Source organism: Chiloscyllium plagiosum, unplaced genomic scaffold (assembly GCF_037043375.1).
Source record: "Chiloscyllium plagiosum isolate Xiang-an unplaced genomic scaffold, Cpla_swu_hap1 HiC_scaffold_6, whole genome shotgun sequence".
NCBI lineage: Eukaryota > Metazoa > Chordata > Chondrichthyes > Orectolobiformes > Hemiscylliidae > Chiloscyllium > Chiloscyllium plagiosum.
In genome coordinates, this window is record NW_028270144.1 from 86859745 (window position 1) to 86874237 (window position 14493).

Below are 14493 nucleotides of genomic sequence, written 5' to 3' on the forward strand. Positions count from 1 at the left end.
TTGCCTCTGACATTTCTTCTACTGCAAACTGACATCAGATATACAAAGCTGCAACCCATCTATGCTTCTCTATGTCACCAAACATATTGTGGCATAGGGGAGCCGGTGTTGGATTGGACAAAGTTAAAAATCACACAACACCAGGCTGTAATCCAACAAGTTTACTTGGAAGCACTAGCTTTCGGAGTGCCGTTCCTTCATCAGGTAGTTGTGGTGCATAACATAAGACACAGAATTTATAGCAAAAGATTATAGTGTCATGCAACTGAAATGATATATTGAACAAACCTGGATTGTTGTTCAGTCTTTCATCTTTTAGAATGGGTTACAGATTTCGGTTTATTAATATGTAAATCCCAGGACTTCATTTAAGTCACTTTCTTGAGATAACTTAAGGTTTTATAACAAAAAGTGACATCTCAGCTCGGACAATGCATTAAAGGTGTGAGGTTAGAGTCTGTCTGTATCCCAATCCTGAGTGAGACTGGTTCTATTTCCAGAGTGGAATTTACAAATTATTGCATGGATTGACTGCCTACATTGACTGCCTGCAGATTGTGCATTTTTTGAGCAAAATAGAATGTATCTGCAAATATAATTCTGCAAATACAAGTTCACCCCAAAGACTTATGTGTGTGCGCATGTATGAGAGAGAGAGAGTGCATGTGAGTGTGTGCATGTGAGTGTGAGTGCACAAAATCAGCAACTCCTTAACAACATCGGGCACAAGAAGTGGAAATCCAGAGGTTGTGTGTGTTGCAAGGGAGCGGATTAAGAAGTTAACATCCAGGCAATCTTTATATTTAATTCATTCATGGGACTTGAGCATCACTGGCTAGGCTGATATTTATTTTCCTCCTTTTATTGCCTGTTGCTGGGACCATTTTAAAGGGCATTTAAGAGTCAATCACATGGTTGTGGAGTCACATGGAGGCAAGATGAAGTAAAGCCAGTAGATTTCTCTCCATTAGTGAACTAGATGGGTGGTTATGACAATTGACAGTGGTTAGTTGCATAGTTATCGTTGGGTTTGCTTTTGATTCCAGACTTTTATTGAATTCAAATTCAATCTGCCATGGCAGGATTTGAACCCATATCTCTCTTGACCATAAGCTTGGGGGCTCTAGATTACTCTAACAATAACATTTTCCTGCACCACCACCTCCAACTTGAACAAACCTATTGAATGCATAAGATCTTTAAAGTAAAATAGTGCTTCCGTTTGCATTAATTTCCAAGGCTGCTGATTGTGCCACAGCGCAACAGCCACAAAACATTACATTGCCATTCCTTGGTCATTTCAAAGTGTTTTAAAGCAAAGTCCATCCACTTATCAGAAATGTTAAAATGATCTGATCCAAGATCTTTACAGTGCATGTCTGGACCTCCCTTCTTCACACAGTCCTCCATGATTAAGGCAGAAGATCCAAAGCATTTTATCCACTTCTTATTTTCAAAGTCACTTAATTCCATAATTGCTTTTGATATGACCAACAGGTGTATCGATACCTTCCTAGCCCCACTCCTTAATTGTTCAAGGTACATTAAAAATTTAATTAAAGTGTGATATTGCCAATTGTATATATCTGAAACTACTTGATTTAGTATTAGAATAAAAGGAACTCGGTTTCTTCTGTCAACAAAGAATAGCAAGATAATCACCACAATAAAATGATCTGGGCTGTGCAAAGATATGACTTCCCTTTTGACATCCAAAGGTTGACATGAGGCAAATATGGGAAACAAATTATGGTTGAACATCCCAGAGAATATTACAAATACAATCAAACAGGTTCCATGGGTCAGCAAATCACATTAGAAGTTCTCAAAGGATTAGATTCTTCACTATTGATGACATGGTCTTGAAACTGTTGAAAAGGTCACTTCAGCATGGACTACTCATTTTCTGAAGGTGGGATGTTTCTGGGAGTACACTCTACTTGATCCTTAGAAACTGCACTCCAGTTGACCCAAAGTCAACGTTTCATTATCAATTAGCTTCACCAAGCCAGTAAAATCCCAGGACACGTTCCGAAACTCTGACCTGGCTCAGATGCATAAAGCAAAAATGGAAATTTCATTTAGGATGAGTAAAGTTTTAGAAAACACCAGGAGGTGACAGGGAAAAATGATATTTGATAACATCCTCAAGAATTGCAATAACTCAAGTGGAATATCTAACCCAAAAGGCTTTTTCTTTTGGTATTTCTCTTGGAATAACTGACCTACATTAACATTTCATACTGATGTCAAATATATGCTATTTTGGCTAAAATAGTAACTGTAAAATGCTTCAAAACACTTGGATCATTTTGAATGGCAAAGGCTGTGATGTGGCAAGCAAAAGTATCAGCAACTTACCACTGAGACTGAAGACTATTGGCTGATCAAAGGATCTTGATTGGCTTACTCAAATTCTCTTCTTCAGGAGATCTTTAGAAAATACTTGGAGGTCTGAAGTGGGCAGAAAGCATCTCCATCGAACCAGCCATGCATAACAGAGTGCAGCAATTTAGAAGGAGTGAATGTAAGCAATAGCCCAGACAAACAACTTTATAGGAACCTCAGATCCATAACCTGGTGAGCCCAACGTTACCAATTCATCAATGCTCACCAAGTAGCAGAAGAGCAAAATAACTCTTTATTGCCTGGAAAATATGGTTGCTGATGCAAAATGGTAAACAATTAAACAGCTGGTATGTTGGCCCTCCAGAGATGAATCCTAAGCTTTTTTGGCAAAGTGTCAGTTTCAGTGATTTTCACGGAAGGTTTCTTGCTGCGAGTGATCAAATCGGACAGCCCTAAGCAGGAAGAGACCAGATCCCTGACTGATGCTTGTACATTTCTCCAACTGAGATAGCCTGGGGACTGCCTGCTGTGGCAGGCCCTCTGACTGACTGGTGCTCTCTATGGATTTCACTGAGGTCTACTCCACTAAGACTTTGAGACAATTTTATTTTTGGTTATCTTTCCATGAGCTAATGAGCATATTTGAAAGCAGCTAAATGTATATCATTGTTTATCGTATTACAGGACAATTCATTAATATTATGTGTTAATATCCATCAGAACATATAGTGTTCTGTATGGATTGCAAAAACTAAGGAATGGATTACTACACAGAACTGCGAACTTGATTGTCTATGACAACACGCTGAGGAGCTGAAACAAGCTTGAAAAGTATTACAAATGCTTCAGACAGTTAAAGGTCTATGAGACAATGTAGTGCCCTAGAGATTAGGAGGGGAAGGGACAGGAAGGGATGGGGTGGGGGGGAGGCGAGGGGAGGGGATAAGAGGGGAAGGGAGGGGAGAGGAGGGAGACAGCAAGAAACATAGATGTCAGGTGTCATCACCTCCAGATATTCCAAAGTGTTTTGCAATCAATTAAGTATTTTTTGAAACTGTATTCACAGTTGTAATGGAGGAAACATTGCAGCCAATTTGTACACAGTCAGTTCCCACAAATATCAATGTGATAATGTCCATATAAACTGCATTTTAATGATGTTGTTTAAATATAACCAGCTGCCCAGCCAGACCTTATAAACTGTCATACACATTAAAAAACTCTTTTTACATCAATGCAAATAGAAATCTGTTGGCAGACATTTTGCGAAGAATCACAGAAGCAGCACACACAAAGAAGAACATGAACAACAAAGATCAGATTTATTGAGCGAGAATGTTGGATTACCCTGAACTGGGAGTTTTGAGTGGTACAATTCTAGTGGTGCTAAATAACGTACATGTGTTGTGACATACGTTAGTACTAACTTTGCCCTACGGTCAACATTGCATCAACATATAAATTAAAGCAAAATACTGTGGATGCTGAAAATCTAAAATGAAAAGAGAAAATGCTAGAGAAACTCAGCAGGTCTGATAGAATCTGTGGTGAGTGAAATAGAGAAAATGTTTCGAGTGAGAAGGAGTGTCATATCAGACTCAAAATATTAATGCTATTTCTCTCTTCACAGATGATACCAGACCTACTGAGTTTCTGCAGCACTTTCTGTTTTTACAACACCAATGTATTTTGAGATTTACTCTACAGCTTAAATCCTTTGCATAGCTGTAAAAGACATAAATAAATTTTATTTTCCTCACTGTCCAGAACAGGAGATTTCAAAAAAGGAATCAATGTTTATGGAATTCTCGCTCCAACACCAAACCCCAATGTTTTATCTTCCATGGGCATTACCTTTTTTGTTGCCTTTTTGGTTCAAATAATATTGTCACACAAGAAATGGGAATAGGAGTAGGAGTCAGGTGTCATCAACTCTGAGAAGACATGAGGAGAAATGGAGAAGCTAGAGAAAGATGCTGGTGAGAGTTCTGGTGAGTGCAATGGATTCATCAAAGGAGGTTTGATACAGGGGATCAGGAGGAGTAGGAAGGAAGGTGGCAGAGACAAGTGAATAAATGGTTTTGTTCATGAGCTCCAACAACTTATTGCTAGATGTGAAAGTGAAAGAATCTGTGGGACACAGTTTAAGAAGTTCATTGATCGCATAGATAAGAAGCCATAGATTATTGGAGCAATCCAGGATGATCATGGAGTATTGAAGAGCATTGGTGGAGGAGAGTTGGATGTGATAGTGGATTATGTGTCTAGACCAACCTAGAGATGAAGACTAAACCAGTTGTCCACCATAAACAATCAAGTCTGCATCCCTTTGTTTTGCGAGCTATGTGTTGTGGACCAGGCCAGGCATCCTTAAAATATTTTATGAAGGTAGCCTAGAGCTTAACTTTTTCTTATTTTAAAGGCAGATGTGAAGTGGATATTCCAGGTGTGATGCATCTGGTAAAACCACACTGCTTTAAGCAAAACACAATTTATTTAAACACTACAGTTGAAACACCAATGAAAGAAAACAGAATTTAGAATAACTTAATTATTTGAAATATCAACCAACTTGATAGATAAGAAGCCATAGATTATTGGAGCAATCCAGGTTGATCATGAAGAGCATTGGCGGCACGGTGCCTCAGTGGTTAGCACTGCTGCCTCACAGCGCCAGAGACCCAGGTTCAATTCCCACCTCAGGCGACTGTCTGTGTGGAGTGTGCATATTCTCCCTGTGTCTGCGTGGAGTTGCTCTGGTTTCCTCCCCCAGTCCAAAAATGTGCAGGTTAGGTGAATTGGCCATGCTAAATTGCCCATAGTGTTAGGTGAAGGGGTAAATGTAGGGGAATGGGTCTGGGTGGGTTGATCTTCGGAGGGTTGGTGTGGACGTGTTGGGCCGAAGGGCCTGTTTCCGCACTGTAAGTAATCTAATCTGAAACTGCAACTTAACCGAGGAGTTGTTCCAATCCAGTAACATCCCATAAATGCACCCGTTGGTGAAAGGTAAATGCAAACACAGGTTCTTACTGGCAGGACAGAGCTCAGAAAGAAAAGTCAACTGAAGCAAAGAACCCTTCTCTGGACTGCAGCTACAGCTTCTCTGTTACAACTAAAAGAAACTAGAAAAAGCCTGAACTGACCACTCCCTTGCCATTTTTAAACAAGGCTCTTCCCAGACATTTCAGCATCTCTGCCTTTACAACCTTAAAAAAAGGGCAAAATAATCTTGTTAAAGGGGCAGCATTGTCACATATGGGATGTAGGAAGGAGAATGACCAGGTAAAATACAATACTTTTTTGGGATCTAAGACAATAAGGGTAAAGATGATGACTGGTTCAGCAGGTAGCTGTAGAAATGCTATGGTGAGCAGAGGGCCAAAGGTTCGACAGTTGGTTCGTTGAAACTGCAGTTGCAAGTGAATCATGCAATTGTTCTTTTTGTTCCCCCAGGGACAGATGCAGGAGGCAACGTTGGGGCATGGAACAAATATATAGGTAGAGAGTGTGATGAGAAGTAGGGAATCTCACTGAAAATATTTGACAAATAGAATCTCTAAAACAGCCTATTTCAGAAGCTTTTGTTTAATAATTTTCTTGTATTTTCTTAACTTCCTAAGTTAAAGCGCAATATTTTCCATTTTCACCCATAAGAGAAATTATGAAATCAGTTGCTTCAGAAAACCGCCAAGAAGAGTAATGGGTGAAGTATCACTAAAACTGAATAGTTCCATTTTCTCTAGGACCATGGAGAATTGGAATATAAACACATATTTCTCCAAGTTTATTTGACACCTTCAATCATTTTGTTGCTAATCGAGAGTAGATTGATAAGGCAGTAGTTAGCAAGAATAGATTTATTTTCTTTTATTGGACAGGTCGTTTCTAGCTAATTTTCTGTTTTCTTGGATAGTTGCCAGCGGTTGTAGTGCATTGAAATAACTTGATGCTGGGGGCAACTTGTTCTACGGCACAAGTCTTTGGCATTCCTGCCAGAATGTTGTCAGTGCCCATGCCCTTTGCTGTATCCAATGCATTGCCATTTTGTGATGCCGTGCGGAGTGAACTGAGTTGCTGAGGACTGATAGCAATGATGTTAGGCACATCTGATGAAGGCCAAGATTAACCATTCACTTTGTATTTCTGGCTGTATATGTTATAAATGGTCATTTCTCTCCGATGTATTGGGCACCCATCATTGAGGATGGGGATTTTATGAAGCCTCTACCTCCAGTACGTTAAGTGTTTATTTCTGATAAGACAGGACCTGATGCTGTGAGATTTCATGGAATCTGGTGTCAATGTTGTGAATATCCAGGGCTATTCCCTCCTAGCCGTACCCCATAGCGTCATCACTGCTAGTGGGACAAGACATACCCAGGGATGGATTCTGGGACATTGTTTGTAAGATGTGATTTTGTGAGTATGAATGTGATAGGTTGTTTCTTGACTAGTGAGTGGGAGAGCTCACTCAAGTTTTGGCACAAGTCCCTGACATACGTATTTCCTTTGCATAACTGTAAAAGACATAAATACATTTTATTTTCCTCAATAAGGAGAACACAGCGAGAGTACTAAATTCAGTTCTGGGCACCAGAAAGAATTTGGTTACACTGGAAAAGGAACAGAGGAAATTTATGAAGATGTGGTTAGGCCTGGGAGAATCCAACTACAAGGAACATTTGGGTCGGCTGCAGGTTGCTTACTCCTGAACTAGATTAAAGGGAGATTCAACTGAGGTTTAAAATATTATGACGGTCCTAGTTAGAGTTATTTGGAAGGATCTATTTTTTTTATCAGAGAAGACAATTAACAGAATGCATAAATTTGATGGAATTGGTGGAAGGATTAGAGGGGAGTTAAGAATCTTTGCCATCTGGAGGTTTGGCGAGAGGTATATGCAAAACTCACTACCAAAAAGCAGAGAAGATGCAGAAACCCTCATCCTATTTCTTCTCTGAGGAAGTTCTCAGGATTGAGGATGTCTTGTTTCCCCTCCAGTGTGATGGTTCTGAGCTGGCTGGCTAAGTCACACCCAGGGCACATGGTTCTTCAAAGTTGTTTGGAGGTTTGTGAGCTCTCTTCACCATCTCATCTTCACCTCTGGTTGCTCATAGGCCAGGAACTATTGCGGGCTGACACAAAATGTTTTAGCACTTCAGGAATGCCTTGAGGACATTCCTAAAGTATTTTAGCCTGAAAGCTGATTCCATAGCAGAACTCCAAGTGGAACTATCAGGCAGCTGTCTTGCCCAACAGAGCTGGTTTTGAGCATTTAGCATTCTGATACTGGGCCTATTGGCTCAGAAGAGGATTTCATAAATGCACCATAAATCTCTCAGTGCTTTGAGTTGCCAGCAAAGGTTTGTCCAAATCTCACTAGAGAATGGAAATCACATTTTTTTAAAAAGTCATGCACAAATGTGCATCTTACTGCCCAGGCCAGCATTTATTGCCCATTCCTAATTGCCTAGAGGACAGTTAAGATTAGATTAGATTCCCTACAGTGTGGAAACAGGCCCTTTAGCCCAACCAGTCCATACCGACCCTCCAAAGAGTAACCCACCCAGACCCATTTAATGAACCTAACACACTATGGGCAATTTAGCATCACCAATTCACCTGACCTACACATCTTTGGACTGTGGGAGGAAATCGACGCAGACATGAGGAGAATGTGCAAACTCCACACAGACAGTCGCCCAAGGCTGGAATCGAACCTGGGACCCTGGCGCTGTGAGGCAGCAGTGCTAAACACTGAGCCATCATGTCAGCAACACTGCTGTGGGTTTTGAGTCACATGGAGGCCAGACCTGGTAAGGATGTCAACTATCTTCCCCAAAAGAAGGATATTTGCAAACCAGACATATTTTTCCTGGCAATTGTTTCAAGGGGCATTGTTTCACATTTAATTCAAGATTTTTAAAACTCAGTTCAAATTCAGCAATCTGCCACAGTGAGATTTGAACATGGGCCCCTGGAACATTAACTGGGTCACTGGACTAATAGCATAAGCTATAACACCATTGTGCCATCACCTCCTGCTTAGTAGATCATGTTTCAATTTCAACTCAAAGATCCTGATGCTCAATTACTTTAACCAGCTAACAGTTAAACAGCGGTTTTCAAAACCATGAGATGTTGGACAGAATGGATAGGAAAAAAAACAATTCCCACTGGTGGAAGATTTGAGATCAAGAAGACAGAGAAAAATAGCAATGGAGACATGAGGATAAATATTATCATGCTGTGAGTTGTTAAGATGTTGCATTCTCTGCTTTCTGCCTGAGAGAATGGTGGAGGCAGGTCGATCAAAGTATTAAAATGGAATTAGATTATTATCTGAATAGGTAGAGAGTTGCCGTGAAGGCCGGACTGTGGACTAGGTGAACTGCTCATTCAATGAGCCAGTAGCTGAATGGTCCTTTTCTGTACTGTAACAACTCTGTAATTCAATCAATGAATTCAGAGCTTCCCAAAGGCCAGTTTTCATTTGATTTGATTTATTATTGTCACATGTAGCTAGGTACAGTGAAAAGGTTTGTTTTGCATGCAGTACAGGCAGATTGTACCATACAAAGTGCATAAGGGTAATAGAACAGAGCGAGGAATACAATGTTACGGCTGCAGCGAAGGTGCACAGACAGCGACATCAACATTAACTTTTAAATTTGACAGGTCCATTCAGAAGTCTACTAACAGCAGAGAAAAGGCTGTTCTTGTTTTATTCGTACACATGTACAAACTTTTATATCTTCTGCCCAACAGAAGAGGGTGGAAGAGAGTATAACTAGGATGGGAGGGGTCTTTGATTATGTCGGCTACTTTCCAGAGTGGGATGTATAGATGAACTCAATGGATGGGTGTCTAGCTTGCATGATGGACTAGACTGAGTTCATTACTCTAGTTTCTTGCGGTCTTGGGAAGAGCAGTTGCCATCCCATGGTGTGATGCATCCCATTAGAATGCTTCTATGGTGCATCTATAAAAGTTGGTAAGAGTTCTTGTGCACGTGCTGAATTTCATTTCACCTCCGGAGGAAGCAGAGACATTGTTGTGCTTTCTCGACCATTTGAGGCAACTGAATTGAAAAGCATTCACACCATTTACGGGAGGTGGTGGTATAATGGTAACGCCTTGGGAATTCTGGAGAATTTTATGCTAATATTCTGGGGGCATGGGTTCAAATCCCTACGTGGCAAATGGCGAAATTCGAATTCAACGCAAACTTGGTGTAAAACTTTAACTTAATGGTGACAACATCATCATTGTCAAATGCAAGTTGAAGACCATCTGGAAGGAAATCTGCCATCCTTACCTGCTCTGGTTTCCATGTGATTTCAGATAACAGCAATGTAGTTAGCTATAAATTAGGGTTGGTGAGCAAATGTTGGCTGAGCCAGCAATGCCCATATTCCATAAATTAATTTTAAATAAGTCAGACTAATATATTAAGCTGTAAGGATCAGTAGCTGTGAGAGGCATTATCTGCCTGGATAGGAAGGACATTTTTTGGCTCTGCTACCAAGATAACACCATCCTGCTTAGTCAACATTGGTCACTCTCAGTCCAGTGTGGACTGACCTGTGGGAGTTTCCTGTGCTGAAGAAGCAGAAAATAATGCATAGAAACAGCTCTTTGAGGCTGCTGCTGCCAGTTAAAGGGATGTGATTGTTGTTGTTGGAAATGAAAGAAATGGTTGTCAGAAGGAGTAGATCAATTTCATTCTTAGATACATAGTTGGAAGTCTCCTTGGAATTATAACAAAAAGATTTCACTCTTTTCAGCCTGAATTTAGCAGCTGTCTGGCAGAAGTTGGCACTCAGGGTATAACATCACTGAATTATAAGTGCATAAGGAGGTCATTCTCCACTGCGTACCTCTTTGTAAAAGCTGTCCAATTAGTCCCAGTCCCTTGCTTTTTATATGCAGGAACATTGGAGCAGGAGTAGACCATTCAACCCCACCGAGCTTATTCCACAATTCAATTAGATCATGGACGATATGCATCTTAGCTACATCTACCCGCTTTTCAATTTAATTCACATAAGTTCCCTTTTGAATTTTATCATTTAAATTTCTTCCACTGCACTTTCAGGCAATGCATTCCCAATTTAACAACTCGCTGCAGAAAAATATTGCTTTTTATCCCCACTCCCTCTGGATCTTCTGCCAATTATCTTAAAAAATGCAGCATCCAAATGACCTGAAGACATCTGAACAGAAGATTATTAGCCTCAAAAAAGTCTGTCAGGACAAAGCTGTTCAACATTACACTCTATAATAAGCAAACCAGTAAATTATGCAGCCCATTAACAGTTATCCATGATCCTGCTGGACCCTTACTGATATTAAGGGTTCACAAATGCTCTTTTAACATTTTATTTTCTGCACTGTAATTTGAACCACAAGGGGTGATACTTGATCTTTTGGAAAATTACCTTACTTAGTAACTTTACCATTCAACTTACCCACTCCATGTATATTAATTTACTTATTTACGCGCTAAGTAAGAAGCCAGAAAAAGGCTGGGAAAGTGCTTTTAGCAAGCTGAAATGTTCCTATGTCATTCATGCTTTTTGTTTGTTTATTTATTTTAAAAGTTCTAGGCAAATTTAAATTGCTATTGTTGCTAAAAGGAATTGTTACCATCGAGATTCGTGGCTTGAAAGAAGGAAGTCATTGGCTGATTATTCTTCAACCATATTCTTTATCAATTCCATTAATGTGTTTTCTTACTTTTTTTCTACTTTTATGCCTTGTAGTGAATAAGCATTGTTGCAGTTTTTTGATCGGCACAAGCTTCTTTTAAAACTCAGGATCAGACTACTGGAGAAGGGATGTGGCCACCCAGAATAGTTTGGGTTTGACTCATTGTGAAAGTTGTCACTCGCTCCCAGGGCCAATGTTCACACAAGCCCAGCAAGTCTGATAGTGAAGGTATAAAGCATGATCAAGAAACCATGTAGTATTGTGTCACTACCAGGAACCCAAGAAGAATGCTTCTACTATACAGTCAGTGAAGTGGGAGCAGGTCCAAACAGATGACAGTTACAGGTATGTAAAAGAAAGCGTTCTGAACACAACAGCCAGCTGTCTGGTCAGAAGTAATTCTGTTTTGGAGTGTTAGTAAGATGGCTGCCTGCAGGGTGTGTGCCACCTTTCAGAGATCACATGTCAAGAACAGATGTGGACATTTGTACATGATTACATTTCAATTTTAACATTGCTCCTTTTGTCCAAAAATTCATATATTAATCATGCACATTTTGAGTTACCCAACTATACATTATTGTTATCATGTAAAGTGTAGTGATTGAAATGAGGTCAGCTGGGCCTATCGAATATGAGTTCCCCGATTGCGGCTGTTAATCTGGTCCATTTAGGGACCCCTGGCTGACATATAAAAAGGGGAATAGCAGAGATGCTGACTCTTTGGTAGCTGCTCTGAATGTGGCAATACTAAAGGCAAGGACTGTTCATAAAGGGTGACTCAGTGATGGATAGTGGCCACTGTGCAGTTATTTCACATACATTGCTCAATTTTTCATTAGATTGTAAATATGCATTTCATACATGATCTTTAAATTATACTTGTCACTTCATAGTATATACATGTGTTGTCATTGGCTGTTTACCAGAACGATATTCCTTTGTCAGGGATGTTGTTTCTGTGCCATTAGTTGTAGTTGTGGTACATTTTGTTCTTCCATTTTAGCTGTGGTCCTCTGGGTTTGATGGTTGACCTGTAGACTGTGCAGATGATGAGATTATATCTTCCTGAAACATCTACTTGCAGTTAACAGAACAACTTCTCCAGTTGGATGTACGTGTCTGCAATTGTGAGAAAGTTGTACAATTCCACTGTGTATGCTCTGAGATGTCAGCTCCTCTATGCAAGTCCTAAGTTGCCACTTGGGCTGGAATTTTTGAGAACCTTGAAAATGTGTACCCTGTCTAGCTCTCCAGTGCTCAACTCTGGCAATGGTTAATCAGTCTTGTCAAAACTAAACTTGTCTTTCTGCTATTTCACCTTGATTTTGCCATTCATATCTGTTATTACATCTGGTCTCTCATTTTTGGAAGAATAGTTTGGGTGTGCATGATATTAGCCTTTAAACTGGACAACTTTCCAAGCCTTTAGTGCGTCTGTTTTTCCACATGAGGATTGCTTTGTATTCTTCTGTGCAGGGCTTGTTTGTTTTTTTATAACTCCTTTGGTGATTTTCGATGCTGCGTTTCTATTTGACAAGAGATATCGTTGAGACGATGTATGGTATTGAATTTCTCAATGCTTTATAACATGGCTGAATTCTTCACTTTTATACAGAAGGCCACTATTGTTCATGACAGTGTTAGGGGAATGCTGTAATGTGCTTTTAGGCACTTGACTCGCTCGCTGGTCGTCTGCCCATTCAGTAGTCAGAATGATAGTCTGGACTGGAAAGGTAATCAGTTCCTGAGATTGGAAAGGAATCTATTCTCAGCTTCAACCATAGTCTATCTGTGACATCACGTGTTATCAGTGGCTCTGTAGCTTGCTTGGTACTCATTACAATCATTGCACTGGCTGATGTGGTCCTTGATCTCCTTTTGCTTGTGTTTGGTTCTCAAGCACATCTCTTGCCTTCCTCAACCTTGAATCAATTGGTAGCTTGCATTCTGGTGCTGTGGCAACACTCCATATAACTCCATAGGGACAATGGCTCTATTTCCTTTGTCAATGTATCTCGGTATACAGAGGAACCTCAATTATACGGCATTCAATTATCTGAATTTCGGATCATCCGAACATGATTTTGAGGTCCCAATGTTTGGGTAAACTGTGTTATCTGGCATTGGATTATTAAAAAAAATACTTCCCGCTCATGTCGCTCGGATAATCAAGGTTCCTCTGTACCCTGAAGAACACCACACTTGCCCCCACATCTGCAGCTCCAACAGAATTCAAGAAGCTAGACACCATCCAGGAATCAAAGCATCCCACTTGATTGGCACCACATCACAAATATTCACTCCTTCTACCTTTTTCATAGCTTAGCAACAATACACTGCAGATGTTTACCAAAGCTGGATGTAGGTTTAATCACTGAAATGGAAGGTTTGTTTCCAACTCAGTGAGCAAAACTACATCCAGAACCTCAACCTGAGCTACAACCCTTCTCAAAACTCGTTTACCAAAGCTGTTCAGAAAGCATCTTCAAACTCGCTATCACTTCGGTCGAGAAGGACAAGGGCACCAGTTACATGGGAATCAGCAAGTTTCTCTTCCATTACCATCCCATACTGAGCCTATAATCTCTTTTCATAGACTCATAGAGATGTACAGCATGGAAAGAAACCCTTCGGCACAACTCAACCATGCCGACCAGATATCCTACTCTAATCTAGTCCCATTTTCCAGCACTTGGCCCATATCTTTTCAAACCCTTCCTATTTATATACCCGTCCAGATGTCTGTTAAATGCTGTAATTGTACCAGCCCCTACCACTTCCTCTGGCAGCTCATTCCAAATGTGTGCCACTCTCTGCGTGAAAAAGTTGCCCCTTAGGTGCCTTTTATATCTTTCCCCTCTCACCCTAAACCTAGGCCCTCTAGTTGTGGACTCCCCCATCCCAGGTAAAAAACTTTGTCTATTTATCCTATCCCTGCCCCCACATCCATGATTTTATTAACCTCTATAAGGTCACCCCTCAGCCTCTGATGCTCCAAGGAAAACTTCCCCAACCTATTCAGCCTCTGCCTAAAGCTCAAATTCTCCAACCCTGGCAACATCCTTGTAAGTCTTTTCTGAACCTTTTCAAGTTTCACAACATCCTTCTGATAGGAAGTAGACCAGAATTGCATGCAATATTCCAAATGTGGCCTAACCAATGTCTCATACAACTGCAACATGACCTCACAACTCCTATACTCAATACTCTGACCAATAAAAGAAAGCATACCAAATGCCTTCTTCACTATCCTATCCACCTGTGACTCTACTTTCAAGGAACTATGAACCTACATGCCAAGGTCTCTTTGTTCAGCCACATTCCCCAGGACCTTATCATTAAGTGTATAAGTCCTGCACTGATTTGCCTTTAGAACATAGAACATAGAACATAGAACATAGAACGTAGAACATAGAACATAGAACAATA